Source organism: Zalophus californianus, chromosome 3 (assembly GCF_009762305.2).
Source record: "Zalophus californianus isolate mZalCal1 chromosome 3, mZalCal1.pri.v2, whole genome shotgun sequence".
Lineage (NCBI taxonomy): Eukaryota > Metazoa > Chordata > Mammalia > Carnivora > Otariidae > Zalophus > Zalophus californianus.
In genome coordinates this window covers 77,949,246-77,968,432 of record NC_045597.1, presented here as the reverse complement: position 1 = coordinate 77,968,432, position 19,187 = coordinate 77,949,246, and positions in this window count along the sequence as shown.

The following is a 19,187-nucleotide window of genomic DNA, read 5'->3' as shown; positions in this document are numbered from 1 at the left end:
CTAACAGACCTGAAGTTAAGCTCTTTAATCTAAGTTTTATCAGAAGTTAAGGTATATTTTAGTCTCCATTTGTTTGACTCATATGGTTCTCCTAAATGTGCATGGGGGAAAGGGGTGATTTTATTATGTACCCCTCACACTGCAACAGCTACTATGCTAGATGGCTATGCCATGATCTGGCCTTAAAATATTTTCCAGTAGAAAGATGAAAGAATGAATACAGAGGAAACTTAAAATAATGAATCAGAAATCTTGGGTTGTGAGTCTCAACTTTACCATTTACTAGCCGTGTGTTTTGGGGTAAAGTTGGCTTAATCTCTTTGATATTCCATTTCTTCATTTGTAGAAAGAGAGTAATAAACCCTCCCTCATAGGAATGATATAAGATCAAAGATAAAATTGATGTGCAAATTTTTGTGAACTGTAGTGCTAAACTGTGTCCAAAATTGTCTCCCTTATAACAACCTCCCCCACACTCACCTGCCACCACCAGCCCACTATCTACTTAGCATACCACAATATTTTTCTTGTCTCCAAACATGGATTGGGTCCATAGTCCTGAAATCCAATCCCCAAATTTGAAATTACCAAAAACTAGTGTCAGTCCTAGATTTCATGTATAAACTGTTATATGTTGCTATCCTCAGATTGTTTTGCTCTTTGTCATTGACCATGTCCTGCCTAGATTTCTGCCTCTAGCTAATTGTTCTATTTCCCTTGCTTTGTGCTTTCCAAGTCTTCCTAAACATATGCCTGTAGATATAAACATGCCAATAGTGTCCAAAAGGTAGAATGTTGAGTTTCTTTTTTCTTCTTTTCTTTTCCAATAGGTGATATATGATGGTTGAATTCAACCCCTGTAGTATGAGTTAGCGCCAAATAAAAATTCATGACCTTAAAACCTTATAATCCAAGTCACTCTTGGTAAAAGCAGCTGAAAGTTCCATTTATAGAACTTATTTAGAGATTTTCCAGATAATAAGTGTTGAACAGAAACACCAAAGACTGCCCCAGAATAGCAACTAGGGCATTTCCTTTGACAGCTGCTGGAGATATAATGGAACTTGAAATCAGTCTCAAAACTGAATTGAGGCTCTGAAACTTGACGAGCTTGCTAACAATAGTGTATGGTGCTGAGTAATTGCTAAGGGGGAAAAACACATAAAAGAGAAAAAATCAGACACCATGTTACTCATATTATTTGATGGTACCCCTGAGTCATTAGAAGGAAAATTCATCAGAAAACACACAATATTACTCATATCATCTCCCATCTAGTTGAGGAAAATAGTGATTCTATTATTTCTGAAAGTGATGCAAGGGTAGATATGTTTTGGTCTGGAACTACCCTTTCTCTGAAACTCTTTTGGATAAACATACTCGTGGCCCAACTACATGAGGTCAGTTATTCCACCTTTACTGTATAATTTGGCTCCGACATCATGTCTCCTTTGTCTTGTTAGCAGAGTGTGGGCTGCTATTATTGATGACAGAGTGATAACCATCTCTGAGATCTAATGTGGAAAGAGATTCCGTCCTTGACCTTGGTAACATATGCCAAGATTTATCAACCCTTGGTGCCAAGTTTTCCAGCCAATTCCTTTGGTTTGTCCTCAGGCAAGATGGAAGCTGGTTAAATCCCACCCGAGGAGAGGAGCCCTGAATCCCCAAGCAGATTTCCAGAGATATACATGGGCTCCACCAAGTGGAGGAGCTGTCTGGGCAGTATGTGGGCAGTGTCAGTTTGGGAATATGAGGCTGTATGCAGAGTCATCCTTGTTAAAGCAGACTCCAGTACTAATGCCTCTGGGTTTTTGGAGTCTTTGAGTTAGTCGTAGTACAGATGGCTCTGGGTTCATTTAATTTTCAAAATATGGCAGAAGAAAATACAGGGACGTGTTTGTGATTCTGGGCTTTAGAAAGCCTTCTGAAGAAGGTTCAATACTCAGATGATTTAAAGGAAATGACAGGTTTATCAACATCATGCATAAAAACTTATGGTTGGGGAAAATACCGCAAATAACATTAAGACTTAAGAGGCACTCTAGAAGAAAATCTTTGCAACACAGAATAGACGTAGGATTCATATACTAATATACAAACAGCTACGAAAATTCAACGAGATAAAAATAAACTACTCAATAAAGGTGACAAGATATGAACAAATAATAGTACATAAAATAAAAATACTTAATGTAATAAGGCATAAAGACAGTGATTATCATCAGAAGCAAATTAATATCATTTTTATCTCCCACAGTTCCCAAGGAAACACATATAATGTAACCACTGAGGTTACCAAGGAGATGGAGAAACAGAGTATAGGACAGTGTCAGTGGGGCTGTATTTTGGCACAACTTCTTTAGAAGGTCATTTGGACGTATTTAACAAACAACAAACAGATGCTATGATTCAGCAATTTCGGTTCTTGACAGTGATCCCCAGAAATGCTTACTCATATGTATAATGATACATAAACAAGGGTGTCCAATCCATATCCTCTCTAAGGACAAATGGAAACAATCTAAGTAATAATAGCATATTTTCTAAATTATCACAGCGTACCTGTACAATATTACCATATGGCCATTAGCAAGGGCCATGCCAATTTCTCACTGTAAATTTTTAAGTACAAAAAGCAAGTTACATAACAATAGGATACTGTGTTTACAAATAAATTCTGTGTGGGTGTGTATGTGCACATAGACAGAAGAAGTTGAAATAATATCCATTAAACTTCTAATGATAGTAACCTCGATCACTGAATTAGATGTCATATACCTCTCCCTCTCTCTCGCTCCCTGTCTGAATATATTTAAAATATGAGATATTTTGACATTTTCTTGTGTTTCTCACATATGCAATAAATTCACCTCAAATGTATAAAACATGATTATGAAACTATGAGTTTTTAAAAATTGTGTTCTAGCATTATAACGGCATAGAAAAAGAATCTTAATAATGAAGTTTCTACTTTCAGGAAGTGCATTAAATGTTAAGTCAACAGCCATTAAGATAAATAAGGAATTTCCGCGGAGAGGGGGCGGAGCAAGATGGCGGAGGAGTAGGAGACCTGGATTTCATCTGGTCCCAGGAATTCAGCTGGATAGGGATCAAACCATTCTGAACACCTACGAACTCAACAGGAGATCAAAGAAAAGAATAGCAACAACTCTCTGAACAGAGAAGCGACCACTTTCTGGAAGGCAGGACATGTGGAGAAGTGAATCCAAGGCTATATTCAGGAGGATAGACGGCGGGGAGGGGGCCTCCATCAGCTGATACCAGCAAGTGATAGAGCAGCGGAGCACAAAATCGGAACTTTTAGAAGTCGGCTCCGCTGAGGGACGTTGCTCCAGTGACTAAGCGGGGGGTGAGAATGTCGCAGGATGGTGTGGTCTCAGGACCCTCGGGGTCACAGAAAGACCAGGGGTGCCTGAGTGCGGCAGAGCTCCCAGGTATCGGAGCAGGGAAGCTGGCTGCAGAGATGGAGCCAAGGCACGGGCTCTCAGCTCGGGGTTGCCATAAACCGTGATCCGCGGCACGGTCTGGCCACTACTCCTCCAACAGGGACCCAAAAAGCGGCAGAGCCGGGGAGACTCCCCTTCCTCCCCCAGGAGGAGCGGCGCGGGAGCGCACCGCAGGGATCTGCTGGGTTTGGAGACTCCACACGGGGTCGGGTGCCAGAGATAGAAAGGATCAGTCACAGGCCAGGTGAACACGGAGTGCGGCCGGAGACCGGGGAGACGGGTCTTTGGGGCGCACTGAGGAGCGGGGCCCCGAGTTCTCAGCTCCTCCGGGGCAGAGATTGGGAGGCCGCCATTTTCACTCTCGTCCTCCAAAGCTGTACGGAAAGCTTGTAGGGAACAAAAGCTCCCGAGAGCAAACCCAAGCAGATTACTTAGCCCAGCCCGGCAAGGGCGGGGCAATTCCGCCTCCAGCAAAGACATTTGGGAACCATGGCAACAGGCCCCTCCCCCAGATCAGCACGAACAGCCAGCCAAGACCAAGTTTACTGATCAATGAGAACGGGAGAACTCCAGCGCTAGGGGAATACTGCACATAGAATTCATGGCATTTTTTTTTGACCATGATTCTTTATTCTTTCAAAGTTAATTTTTTAACTGTCTTTTTTTTTGTTTTTTGAATTTTTCTTTTTCCCGTTTTCAACCAACATCTTATCAATCCCTTTTTAAGAAATATTTTTTATTTTTCATTTTTAGAGTCATATTCTATCCCTTCATGGTAGTTACACTTATTTTTGGCATATATATATATATATAAGTTGTTCTCTCTTTAAAATTTTGAGATACAGGGCGCCTGGGTGGCTCAGTTGGTTAAGCGACTGCCTTCGGCTCAGGTCATGATCCTGGAGTCCCGGGATCGAGTCCCACATCGGGCTCCCTGCTCGGCGGGGAGTCTGCTTCTCCCTCTGACCCCCTTCCCCCTCGTGCTTTCTGTCTTTCATTCTCTCTCTCTGAAATAAATAAATAAAATCTTTAAAAAAAATAAAAAAAATAAAATTTTGAGATACAGTTTCTTCTAACAGATCAAAACGTACCCTAAATCTCTAGTGTATGACTTTGTTCTAGGCTCCTGCCTGATCACATTCTCTCCCTTTTCTTTTCTTCTTTTTTTAAATCCTCTTCTTTTTTTTTTCAAACAACTTCTTATCTTATCAATTCCTTTTATAAAATTTTTTATACTTTTCATCTTTACATTCATATTCCATCCCTTCATCGTACTACCCCCCTTTTTTTTTACATATATAAGTTTTTCATTCTTTAAAATTTTGGGAGGAACGTTCTTCTAACAGACCAAAGTACACCCAAAATCTAGTGTGTGGGACTGATCTATGTACCAGCCTGATCGAATGTGAACATATTCTGTTTTTTTTTGTTTTGTTCTATTTTTGTTTGTTTTTATCTTTTTCTTTTTCCTTTTTCTTTTACCCCAGTTTCAGGTCTTTTCTGATTTGTTTAGAGTATATTTTCTGGGGACGTTTTTACCCTGTTAGCATTTTGTTCTTTCATTCATCTTTTCTCCTCTGGACAAAATGACAAGATGAAAAAAATCACCTCAACAAAAGGAACAAGAGGCAGTATGCCTGCCAGGGACATACTCAATATGGACCTTAGTACAATGTTGGAATTAGAGTTCAGAATGATGATTTTAAAGATAATAGCTGGGCTTGAAAAAAGCTTGGAAGTTATTAAAGAAACCCTTTCTGGAGAAAAAAAACTAAAATCTAACCAAGTTGAAATCAAAAAGGCTATTAACGAGGTGCAATCAAAAATGGAGGCTCTAACTGCTAGGATAAATGGGGCAGAAAAGAGAATTAGTGATATAGAAGACCAAATGATGGAAAATAAAGAAGCCGAGAAAAAGAGAGATAAACAACTACTGGAGCACGAGGGCAGAATTCGAGAGATAAGCAATACCATAAGACGAAACAACATTATAATAATTGGGATCCCAGAAGAAGAAGAAAGAGAGAGAGGGGCAGAAGGTATATTGGAGCAAATTATAGCAGAGAACTTCCCTAATGTGGGGAAGGAAACAGGCATCAAAATCCAGGAGGCACAGAGAACCCCTCTCAAAATCAATAAAAATAGGTCATCACCCCAACATCTAATAGTAGAACTTATGAGTCTCAGAGACAAAGGGAAAATCCTGAAAGCAGCTCGGGAGAAGAGATATGTAACCTACAATGGTAGAAACATTAGATTGGCAACAAACCTATCCACAGAGACCTGGCAGGCTGGAAAGGACTGGCATGACATATTCAGAGCACTAAACGAGAAAAATATGCAGCCAAGAATACTATAACCAGCTAGGCTGTCACTGAAATAGAAGGAGAGATAAAAATCTTCTGGGACAAACAAAAACTAAAGGAATTTGCAAACACGAAACCAGCCCTCCAAGAAATATTGAAAGGGGTCCTCTAAGCAAAGAGAGAGCCTAAAAGCAACATAGACCAGAAAGGAACACAGACAATATACAGTAACAGTCACCTGACAGGCAATACAATGGCACTAAATTCCTATCTTTCAATAGTCACCCTGAATGTAAATGGGCTAAATGTGTCAGAAGACACAGACTATCAGATTGGATTAAAAAGCCAGACCCATCGATGTGCTGTCTGCAAGAGACTCATTTTAGACCCAAAGACACCCTCAGATTGAAAGTGAGGGGGTGGAAAACCATTTACCATGCTAATGGACATCAAAAGAAAGTTGGGGTGGCAATCCTTCTATCAGACAAATTAGATTTTAAACCAAAGACTGTAATAAGAGATGAGGAAGGACACTATATCCTACTTAAAGGGTCTATCCAACAGAAGATCTAACAATTGTGAATATGTATGCCCATAACATGGGAGCAGCCAATTATATAAGCCCATTAATAACAAAAGCAAAGAAACACATTGACAACAATACAATAATAGTGGGGGACTTTAACACCGCCCTCACTGAAATGGACAGATCATCTAAGCAAAAGATCAACAAGGAAATAAAGACTTGAAATGACACACTGGACGAAATGGACTTCACAGATATGTTCAGAACATTCCATCCCAAAGCAACAGAATACACATTCTTCTCTAGTGCCCATGGAACATTCTCCAGAATAGATCACATCCTAGGTCACAAGTCAGGTCTCACCCAGTACCAAAGGATTGGGATCATTCCCTGCATATTTTCAGACCACAATGCTTTGAAACTAGAACTCAATCACAAGTGGAAAATCAGAGAGAACTCATATACATGGAGGCTAAAGAGCATCCTACTAAGGAATGAATGGGTCAACCAGGAAACTAAAGAAGAGTTAAAAAAATTCATGGAAACCAATGAAAATGAAAACACAACTGTTCAAAATCTTTGCCATACAGTAAACGCAGTCCTAAGAGGAAAGTATATAGCAGTACAAGCCTTTCTTAAGAAACAAGAAAGGTCTCAAATACACAACCTAATGCTACACCTAAAGGAACTGGAGAAAGAAGAGCAAATAAAGCCTAAACCCAGCAGGAGAAGAGAAATAATAAAGATCAGAGCAGAAATCAATGAAATAGAAACCAAAAGAATAGTAGAACAGATCAACAAAACTAGGAGCTGGTTCTTGAAAGAATTAACAAGATTGATAAACCCTGGCCCGACTTACCAAAAAGAAAAGAGAAATGACCCAATTCAATAAAATCATGAATGAAAGAGGAGAGATCACAACCAACACCAAAGAAATAACAATTATAAAAACATATTAGGAGCAACTATATGCCAGCAAATTAGATAACCCAGAAGAAATGGATGAATTCCTAGAGATGTATCAACTACCAAAACTGAATCAGGAAGAAATAGAAAACGTGAACAGACCTATAACCACTAAGGAAATTGAAGCAGTTATCAAAAATCTCCCAACAAACAAAAGCCCAGGGCCAGATGGCTTCCCAGGGGAATTCTACCAAACATTTAAAGAATTAACACCTATTCTTCTGAAACTGTTCCAAAAAATAGAAATGGAAGGAGAACTTCCATACTCATCTTATGAGGCAACCATTACCTTGATCCCAAACCAGACAAAGAACCCATCAAAAAGGAGAATTACAGACCGATATCCTTGATGAACATGGATGCAAAAATTCTCACCAAAATACTAGCCAATAAGATCCAACAGTACATTAAAAGGATTATTCACCACAACCAAGTGGGATTTATCCGTGGGCTGCAAGGTTGGTTCAACATTTGCAAATCAATCAACATGATACAATACATTAACAAAAGAAAGAAGAAGAATCATATGATCCTCTCAATAGATGCAGAAAAAGCATTTGACAAAGTACAGCATCCTTTCTTGATCAAAACTCTTCAGAAGATAGGGATAGAGGGTACATACCTCAATATCATAAAAATCCATCTATGAAAAACCCACAGTGAAAATCATTCTCAATGGGGAAAAACTGAGAGCTTCCCCCTACGGTCAGGAACCTGGCAGGGATGTCCACTATCACCATTGCTATTCAACATAGTATTAGAAGTCCTTGCCACAGCAATCAGACAACAAAAAGAAATCAAAGGCATCCAAATTGGCAAAGAAGAAGTCAAACTCTCACTCTTTGCAGATGATATGATACTTTAAGTGGAAAATCCAAAAGACTCCCCCCCCAAAAAAAACTGCTAGAACTCATACAGGAATTCAGTGAATTGGCAGGATATAAAATCAATGCACAGAAATCAGTGGCTTTCCTATACACCAACAAGACAGAAGAGAGAGAAATTAAGGAGTCAATCCCATTTACAATTGCACCCAAAACCATTAGATACCTAGGAATAAATCTAACCAAAGAGGCAAAGGATCTGTACTCAGAAAAGTATAAAATACTCATGAAAAAATTGAGGAAGACACAAAGAAATGGAGAAAAGTTTCCATGATCATGGATGGGAAGAACAAATATTGTGAAGATGTCAATGCTACCTAGAACAATCTACACATTCAATGCAATCCCCATCAAAATACCATCCACTTTTTTCAAAGAAGTGGAACAAAGAATCCTAAAATTTGTATGGAACCAGAAAAGACCCCAAATACCCAGAGGAATGTTGAAAAAGAAAAGCAAAGCTGGCGGCATCCCAATTCCGGACTTCAAGCTCTATTACAAAGCTGTCATCATCAAGACAGTATGGTACTGGCACAAAAACAGACACACAGATCAGTGGAACAGAATAGAGCGCCCAGAAATGGACCCTCACCTCTATGGTCAACTAATCTTCAACAAAGCAGGAAAGAATGTCCAATGGAAAAAAGACAGTCTCTTCAACAAATGGTGTTGGGAAAATTGGACAGCCACATGCAGAAGAATGAACCTGGACCATTTCCTTATAGCACACACAAAAATAGAGTCAAAATGGATGAAAGACCTAAACGTGAGACAGGAATCCATCAAAATCCTTGAGGAGAAACAGGCAGCAACCTCTTCGACCTCAGCCTCAGGAACTTCTTCCTAAAAACATCACCAAAGGCAAGGGAAGCAAGGGGCAAAATGAACAATTGGGACTTCATCAAGATAAAAAGCTTTTGCACAGCAAAAGAAACAGTCAACCAAACCAAAAGACAACCGACAGAATGGGAGAAAATATTTGCAAATGACATATCAGATAAAGGGCTAGTATCCAAAATCCATAAAGAACTTCTTAAACTCAACACCCAAAGAACAAATAATCCAAACAAGAAATGGGCAGAAGACATGAACAGGCATTTTTCTAAAGAAGACATCCAAATGGCCAAAAGACATATGAAAAATTGTTCAACGTCACCTGGCATCAGGGAAATCCAAATCAAAACCTTAATGAGATACCACCTCACACCCGTCAGAATGGCTAAAATTACCAAGTCAGGAATCGACAGATGTTGGTGGGGATGCGGAGAAAGGGGAACCCTCCTACACCTTTGGTGGGAATGCAAGCTGGTGCAGCCACTCTGGAAAACAGTATGGAGGTTCCTCAAAAAGTTGAAAATAGAGCTACCATACGATCCAGCAACTGCACTACTGGGTATTTACCCCAAAGATACAAATGTAGGGATCCGAAGGGGTATGTGCACCCCGATGTTTATAGCAGCAATGTCCACAATAGCCAAAGTATGGAAAGAGCCAAGATGTCCATTGACAGAAGAATCGATAAAGAAGTTGTGGTACATATATACAATGGAATATTATGCAGCCATCAAAAGGAATGAGATCTTGCCATTTGCAATGACGTGGATGGAACTGGAGGGTGTTATGCTGAGTGAAATAAGTCAATCAGAGAAAGACATATATCATATGACCTCACTGATATGAGGAATTCTTAATCTCAGGAAACAAACTGAGGTTTGCTGGAGTGGTGGGGGGTAGGACGGTTGGGGTGGCTGGGTGATAGACATTGTGGAGGGTATTAGCTATGGTGAGTGTTGTGAATTGTGCAAGCCTGTTGAATCACAGATCTGTACCTCTGAAACAAATAATACAATATATGTTAAAAAAAAAGACGATAGCAGGAGGGGAAGAATGAAGGGGCGAAATCTGAGGGGGAGACGGACCATGAGAGACGATGGACTCTAAAAAACAAACTGAGGGTTCTAGAGGGGACGGGGGTGGAGGGATGGGTTAGCCTGGTGATGGGTATTAAAGAGGGCACGTATTGCATGGAGCACTGGGTGTTATACAGAAACAATGAGTCATGGAACACTACATCAAAAACTAATGATGTAATATATGGTGATTAACATAACAATAAAAAATTAAAAGAAAAGACAAGGAATTTCCACTGCCAGTATATTAGACATCATCTATATAGAACCTATATCTCATAAAATAAGCCAGATGGTGTGTTATGAGACATTTTAAGGAAAATATTCTGGAATCAGAAAAATCAAATTGAAAACAAAGGTTAGAAATTTCTTGGAGAGGAAAATTTTTCATTTTGAATAACAACACTAATGCTTTTGGTATAACCTTGTTAAGAACCTTTAAAAAACGTGTCAAAGATGTTCTTTTGTGACCTCTAAGTTTTAAACAAGCATGGAAACAAAACCTCACAGTTTAGCAGTTCAGAAGAAACTTTTTATGTACCTCTGCCTTATTTTATTTAAATCAAGGAAATGGAGGTGGAAGGATTCTCAGTGAGGGCATAACCTAATGCCTCATTTTGCCAATGAGAAATATGAGGTCCAGAGACAAGAAATAATCACCAAGGATCACACTCTGTTAGAAGTCCTCCAGAAGAGAATCCTGCCTGAAACCAGTGTCAAGGATGGGAACGGTTGTTGGCCTCCCTGCTCCCGTGAGACAGAGTAGGGCAATAAGAATAGAAGGAAATGAATTAAAGAGGTAGGAATGTATGACATGATGCGTTGTGTTAAAGGCATGCTGGGATTAGGCATGCACATGTGTCATATGAGATTAAGAAAGAAACTGTGCTGTGCTGGAAGAGTCTGAGGACCATCTAAAAGGCTACATGGCAACCAGGGAGACAGGTATCTTCAACAGCAGAAAGAGACCAGATCCATAGCTAATATATGAACAATATCAGAAACATGAGTACTGAAATTATCTTTTTTTGAAAAAATATTTATTTATTTGAGAGGCAGCGTGGGCAAGCGAGAGTGAGGGAGCATGAGCAGGAGAGGAGCAGAGGAAGAGGGAGAAGCAGATTCCCTACTGAGCAGGAAGCCCAATGTGGGGTCGGATCCCTGGACTCTAGGATCATGATCTGAGCCAAAGGCAGATGCTAAGAGCCACCCAGGCACCTCTGAAATTATCTTAATAGAATTAGCATCTATGAAGACAATTACAATAGGAAATTTTTAGAAAGTGCTTGATGTGTGCCCAGCATTTATTCTCTGTGCTTCAAATGTATTAGTTCTCTTAATTTTCCTAAACTGGTAGTTATAGTTATAGGCAATTAACTATGTCCAAAATAATGCTATGTAACAGACACCCACTAAATTTCATCAGCATATAGCAGCAAACATTTCTGCAGCTTCCCAGTGCTTTGGGAGGGCTGTCCTTGGCAGGCTGACTACCTTGTCTGAAAATATGCTGATCTAGCTTGAACTCAGCTGAGGTTTCTCTGGTCTGCTTCTGTGTCTCTCTCATTCTTCTCTTGGGTCTAGCAGGTTAGCGCCACCATGTTCTTCTCATGCTGATGGCAGATGTGAAAGATAGAAGCCCAGTTGCAGGGAACTTTCCAGCCTTTAGTCATTCATCCTCATTAACTGGAAAAAAAAAAGTCACAGAGCCAAACCCAAGTCAAGGGGTAGGTAAGCCACTCTGACCCATGGAAGGAGGAGGTGGGGATACAATAAATATTTCTGAACCAATAATCTAAATTTCCACAGGTTGGTACTTCTGCTGTCTCCATAATATAAATTATTATTTATAACTAGTTTCTCAAGGACAGAGAACTAATAAGCAGATGAAATAGTATCAAAGACAGATAGTGAAGTGTCCATGCTTTTATCCCTGAGATACACACGATGAGCACTCTTACAGGGACATCACAATTATGGAAGGGCTAAATTGGAACATAGTGTTATTGTGCAAAAAGTAATCACAAAACAGATTGAACTCAAGGGCATCTGTGTATGTTTGAGGGCTCTGATAATGGGTAAAATTGGATGGTCAGTTTGTACTGAGAAAAGTAGAACTCATTTGAAATTAGGTTGATATTTAGTTCCACACAGAGAACGGTTCTTTCCTTATTGTCAGAGGAGGTGCCAAGGAAGTGGTTTATAGAATACAATATTCTTTTTTTAAAAAAGATTTTATGTATTTATTTATTTTAGAGAGAGAGAGAGAGCAAGGGGAGGGGGAAAGGGAGATGGAGAGAGAATCTTGAGCAGACTCTGCACTGAGGGGGGAGCCCCACATGAGGCTTGAACTCATAACCCTGAGATCATGACTTGAGCTGAAACCAAGAGTCTGATGCTTAACTGACTGAGCCACCCAGGCGCCCCTAGAGTACAGCATTCTTAAAAAGCTTTAGAAACATGCTATAGGGCTATTTTAACATTCATTACTTTAGAGGACATGTAATAAACGTATTTTGTACAAAATCCCATGGGTACTAAACAGAATAGAGTGAAATAATCCTCCCACCACCCATAACTTCAGACACCCAGTTTCTCTCCCTGAGCTCAGCCACCATTGCAGGTCTGTCCCAGACACTTTCAGGAATGTTTTATGTATATGCAAACCACATTTGGATACATGTTCCTTCTTTATTATAGATGGCGAATCCCTGTGGTTCTGCACTTTTACTTTGTTCTCTTCCAAGAGCTTCAAGACTATTCTAAACCAGCTACCTCTTCCTTTCTAATGGCTTCATAAAATGCCATTTACAGATATGCTATTTTTCCTTTCTTTAACAAGTCCCCTATTGATGAATATTTAGCTTGTTTCCAATCTTTCGATATTAAAAAAAACACTGTTGTTGATTTTTCTTGGGTGAATGTTATGAGGACTATCTCAGTAGCACAGATTTTGGGAGGTAGAATTCTCTGGTCACAGAGAATGCACATTTTGAATTTTAGGAGCTGTATCCAAAGTGTACTTCTCACAGAGGCTGTGTTTTTCTCTTCACATTGGCAGTGAATGGAAGGCTCAATCTTCCCCTGTCCTTGTATATCAATTTTTTTGTATTTTGCTAATCTGAAAATAACATTATGTCACAGTTCTAATTTGTGTTTCTTCTCTTCTGAGGGAAGTTGATAATCTTTTTATATCTTTGAGCCATTTGTATTTCTCTTTTTGTAATCTCTCGGTTACGTTCTTTGTTTTTCTCTCGGGCCTTGCTTGTTTAAAAAACAATTAATTTATAGGAGCTTTTTCACGAAGGAAATTAAAACCATATCTTGTCTCACCAGATTTTTGGTATAGTTAATACTTCATTAGTGGCGTTGTGTCATACAGATTTTTTAATTTTAATGTTTTCTATGGCTTCTGGATTTGTGTCATGTTTATAAAAGCTTCCCTTTCCAAGATTATAAAAAATTCCTTTATGATTTATTTTAGCACTTTTATGGTTCATGTTTAAATGCTTAAAGATTCATCTGGACTTTATTTTGATGAGGGAGTGACATGGCCAATACCATTTTTTGAATAAGCCAGGTTTTCCCCACTGGCATTAAATGTCCCCTTTATCAAATACAGGTTATTCCTTGTTATTTAGTTCTGGTTCTGGGTTCTTTATTTTGTTCCATTTGAGAATATTTTAATTTCTGTAGCTTTGTGATGTAGTTTGCTATCTGGTGGGGCTAGTCTCCCCATTTCTCTGGAGTTTTCCTGGCAGTTACTGGGCACAGTAAGGTTCTTCTCTAAGCCTGCTGTGGTTGGAGAGGCTGCCTATTGTCTTCTCAACACCCAAGTTGCTATGGACCTCTGTGGTTTAAAATACTATACCCCTACTCCTAATAAAGCAGTATTGGTGGGGGGCGGGGGGGTGATCCTTTTATGTTTGAGTAAGAAGGCTCATAGAGAGAGGAATCATGGGAACAGGATCTGAGGGGTCCACAGCAGTCTGAGGGCCATAGGTCTGAGGGGTTCACTGGGCTGGGCTGGTACTGGATATTCAGTGGCCATCTGGCTTACTAGAGACTTGGTTTTCTTCACTGACACATGAAATCCTGGGAAGTGAGGAAAATATGGGCTGAAGACCAACTATTCACTGCTACATGCTTGAAGAATATTCCCTACCCTGTGCAAAAAAGCGAACTGAAATTTGGGAGCTATCTGATTTAACCCATATTTATATTCATAATTCATGTAAGAACTCATTTATTCACAAAACAGAATTTTCCTGAGATGAATATATTAGCATACAAATAAGGCTTACAATTAAAAAGGACTTGAACTTTCTGTCATGGGTCATTTAGCTGATGGGCAATATGAAAAAAATGTTTTCTTTTCTACATTGTGCACACAAGTGTTCTTTGCTTTATTGTCATTTGCTCTTATTTAAAAAGGAAGAAAAAATGAATTCACCCCGTTCCTTGTGTTTTGAGTCCAATAGGTCTACCACCCTTACTCTCATTTTATCATTGTGTTTTAATTTCCAAAGTTATGTCATTCATCTTTATTGAACACATACTTTTCCTGTTTTTCTTCTTATACTATAGTCATTCTATGCAGCTTACCTTATTGCCGTTAGGAAATATTTTACTGTCATGCAAAAAAATCATATCCAACTTAAATTGATCTTCTAGTGAATGTAAGGGACTGTGTGAGACTCTTTCATATATTTTGTATCATTGAACAATTAAAATTATGTAAGATAGATATCATGACTTTCAAGACAGAAAAAAAAATGAGTCTCCCAGAGAGTAACTATATTTCCCAAACTCCAATAACTAGTTAATGTGGAAGCAAGAAATTTCAGGTGATTCTGAGTGAATCATTACAAAGCTCTACGTGAGTTGTACCTTACTTGCCCTCTGCTTCACTTCACATTACTTTCCTCTTTCTATGCTAAGCTCTAAGCATAATGGCTTCACTCTGTTTCTCCCACTGTTTCTCCTTGTAAGGACTTTAACTGAACTCCCCCTCTCTGCCTGATATGCTCTTTGCAACAATGTGCACACATGTGGGCCCTTCTTGTCCCTCCCAATCCACTGTAAATACCACCACCTCCAAGAGTTCTTTCCAGTCTAGGGTAAGCCACTCTCCTATCGCCTTATTTTAAATCTCAGCACAGCCCTGGGAAACATCCACTGCACTCCCTGCCTACTCAGTTGTTTGTTCCCAGTTCCCACTCATGGAAATAGAATCTCCACAAGAGCACAAACACTGCCCTGTTGTGTCCCAGCACCTACAACATCTCCTAGAAGGTATCCAACAAGGATTTGATGGATGACTACGTGGCTGTCTCTAACTTGCTGGGACAGAGCTAAATATAGGGGAGGGTCAGGGTAGTAGAATAATAAAAAGCCTGGTCTTTGCCCTCAGAACTTGTAATCCAGCACCTGGCATGTCTTCATGTGGAAAGGGTATATGGGACTAAAATTAGATTAAGACTGTGGAGCTAGATTTAGCAGCTACTAAAAATAAGTATCAGTATATAAATTTGGATGTCAGCAAACTTTAATTTTACAAGTGGACATAAACTTATAGTATGCTGTCTTTAAAAATGCCACATATCAAGGAGGTATCTGTAAAGTAAGTTTGGAAGAATGCTGTGCCCCCACTTTAAAGCCATTCTTGATAACAGAAAATTATGAATTAGTGAGATGCCTAGAAGAAGCCTTAAAGAGTTCCAACAAACAGATACAGAGAGAAAGAGAGAGAAAGGAAGAGACAGAGAGAGACAGAGAGAGAGGAAAAGAGAGAAGGAGGAAGTGGAGAGAGAGAGGGAAGGGAGAGAGAGAGAGGAGAGAGAGGAGAGAGAGGGAATGAGAAAGAGGAAGATCAAAGGACAGATGACAGAGATCTCAGGGAGCTAGACCCATATCCCCTTGACAATAGGGATTCCTATGGGTGCTTCTGATTGTGTGCACCTGGTTCCCACCGTATCATTTGCCACAGACAACAAACACGTATCTGTTGAGTGAGAGGCTATCAGATTTAAATCTAAAGGTGATGGCATGATCAGAGCATCAATTCCAAACATTAAGTCCTGGTACTCTCCAGAGCTGGCCAGAGCCTGTTATGGGGGTAGCTCTACAGACCTGCTAATGCTCCATTATAGGCATTTGCTTTCCTTAGAGTGAGTTGATGGTACTAAAGTTGTACTTTGATAATCTTAACATGAATCCAAAGACTAGTGTGAAATTCTCAGTATCATAATATACTTTATTAATCAACATTACAGGAAAAATGTAAGATAAAAGCCATCTTTTTACATATTTTATGTAAAATATTTTTAAAAATTTAAATATTAAATATTAGAATTTTCAAATATTTTCACTATATAAAATATAAAAATATTTGCCTATTCCATTAGGGTATAATTGTTGGGTTTACAAATTTCTGTGGGTTTTTTATGATGTTTTAAAAAATTTTATTTCCCCAATTATTATAATCATGAAAAACAGAAATAATCACTATATTTTCACCACCTGAGGAAAACAACTGTAAATACCTTGCTGTTATTTCTTAACAGAACTCTTCCACATATTTAAAAATCATTATGACTATATTGTTTATTGAATTTTGTGTACTGCTATCAAGTAAATTTGAACATATATGTTCACAGTTTTTTAATGAATGCAGAATATTATTCCATGTAGGAGGAGATAAAATTTACTTAGCTACTTTGTCAACACTGAACACAAATTTCCATCTTCCCCCTTTTTTTACAATAAAGCTCTTTTGTGTTTTAGATTATTTGTGAGCTGAATATTATATGTGTAGTAAATTCAAATTTTGATTACAAATTATGCTCATATTTCTAAGAGTCAAAAAAGGCAAGAAAAATTTAAGTTTCTTGATATTTATTTTCAGAATGTTTTCAAAAGTTTGTGAAAACTATTGCCTCAGCAATATACAAATAAGATTCTTATTTCATCATTCACCCATCAGCATGTAATATTATCTTTAAAATACAACTTTGAGTTTTACAAGTGAAAAGAACAGGTTTCCTCCTGAATTTGAATATCTTTGTTTACATAGTGAGGTAAAATATTTTCACTGTGTGTTTTGACTCTTTCCTCTTTTGTTAGGAGTTACTTGTTCTCTTGAAGATATGGTATCATTGCAGCTGTTATTATAGTATGATTCTATTTCTACCATTGGTCTCAGGACTTAAAGTTTCAGGAGCTCTGAATCATTCAAACCTGTGACAGAACCCAGTAGCAAAGACAGAAATGAACTATGCAATTTCACATTATAGTTTGGCTATACTTAGGCAAAATTTTACAAGTCTTTACTTTTTTTAAAAGGAGAAATATTCAAAGATTTGAAATAATCTGTCCATAGTAAAACATCTAATAATTAACATAATTAGAATTTTAAGACTTCGTAATTTCAAAATTTCACACTACTCTGATGGTACTCACCAATGCATGCCAGTCACCAGTGAGAGGCAGCCTCAGTGGGATTGTGAGCTTTTGCAGCAATCACTCAAGTTTCCCATCTACACATTTCAATATATGGATTTTCATCAGATCACCCAAAACTGTACACCAGAGGAAAAAATATAACCATAGGTTTCATTACCTTTCACTGAAGAGGCTCGTTGGACTTACCAGCAAAGACACTTTTCAATTTACCATTCTTTTTTTTTTAAGATTTTATTTATTTATTTGACACACACACACACACACACACACACAGAGCATAAGCAGGGGGAGTGGCAGGCAGAGGGAAAGGGAGAAGCAGGCTTCCTGCCGAGGAGGGAGCCCGATGTGGGGCTCAATCCCAGGACCCCGGGATCATGACCTGAGCCGAAGCAGGCACTTAACGACTGAGCCACCCAAGCGCCCTTCAGTTGCCAAATGGAACCTAACATGCTTCTTAACAGAGAAGCTCATGTATAAGATTTCTTTCTCCTTCAGTCCTTTTATCTGTCTCTAAGCGCAGAATGCCATCTCCTGCTGATCTCTGCTTTCCAAGCTGGCATTTGCTGCACATGTTTCGAATGTACATGGTATTGGAAAAATGATCCCTCACCTGGACAAGGCTTGGAGAGAGCTCATTTCACAGGATGCACACAAAACTAGGGCTGCAACATAGAGCTAAGAGGCACAGGAAGACAGCAGATGGTCTTGGGTATCTGATATGATCAAACCAGCCAGTGGGCATCTTTGAATGCTGCCATGACTTAGCTTTTGCTCTACCCTGCTTGGGCTGCCCCTTGACATTCTCCAATTGAATGAGCAATTTGCCCTACTTATAACTTCATGTGTCTTGAGGTGTAGACATTTGTGAAATTTAAACATTTCAAAATTAACTGTGTGTCAAAGCCCTCCAACGTTTATAACATTATCAGACAAAAAATTTTCCATAGTCACTCACAAATATGCTGACCTCTTCTCACTAACATTTTCTGGAAGTCCTGATTTTGAAATGGAAATTATTATGTCAAGAATACCAAGTTCATTTCTCTCAAAGCAGTAGGAATGGATCTCAGGGCCCATGGGCCCCAAGACTGTCTGTCTGATTGATAAAGCACATGGAGAAGGATGGTCCATGACATAGAGCCCTCTTTCTCTTTATCTGTCCTTCATATTTAACACCCATTTTCCTGCATTATCTTAAGGTCTGGATTGAATGGGAACTCTTCTGTCTTGGCCAAGACAATAAGGCATCCTTATTGGATTGCTGTTTATTTAACACTTTTATTGATGGGTATGGAGGGGAGACTGGGAGATAATGCTAATAAAAAGAAGTGAAATTTCTTTAAAACAGGTACTTTTAATGTTCTTAAATCTCTTCCATCCTTCCTACCCTCATTCCCTCCTTTACCTCCTTCCTTCAAATTCCTTGCTTCATAGGTGTTTGTGTAGGATGAGAAAACAAACGACTTATGTTTGTGGGTGATAGTATTGGCCAACCAACAAGCAAGAGTATTTTTAACAAGCAGGGCCTGATTACGTGAGGGTTGTGAGCCCGATTCTTTCAGTACAGGAGTGGATCCTGTCTTTATTTAAAATTTGGACTTTTGGTTCATTATTTATGATTTTTTTGCATTAATTTTCATTTTTTATTTTTATTTTTTATT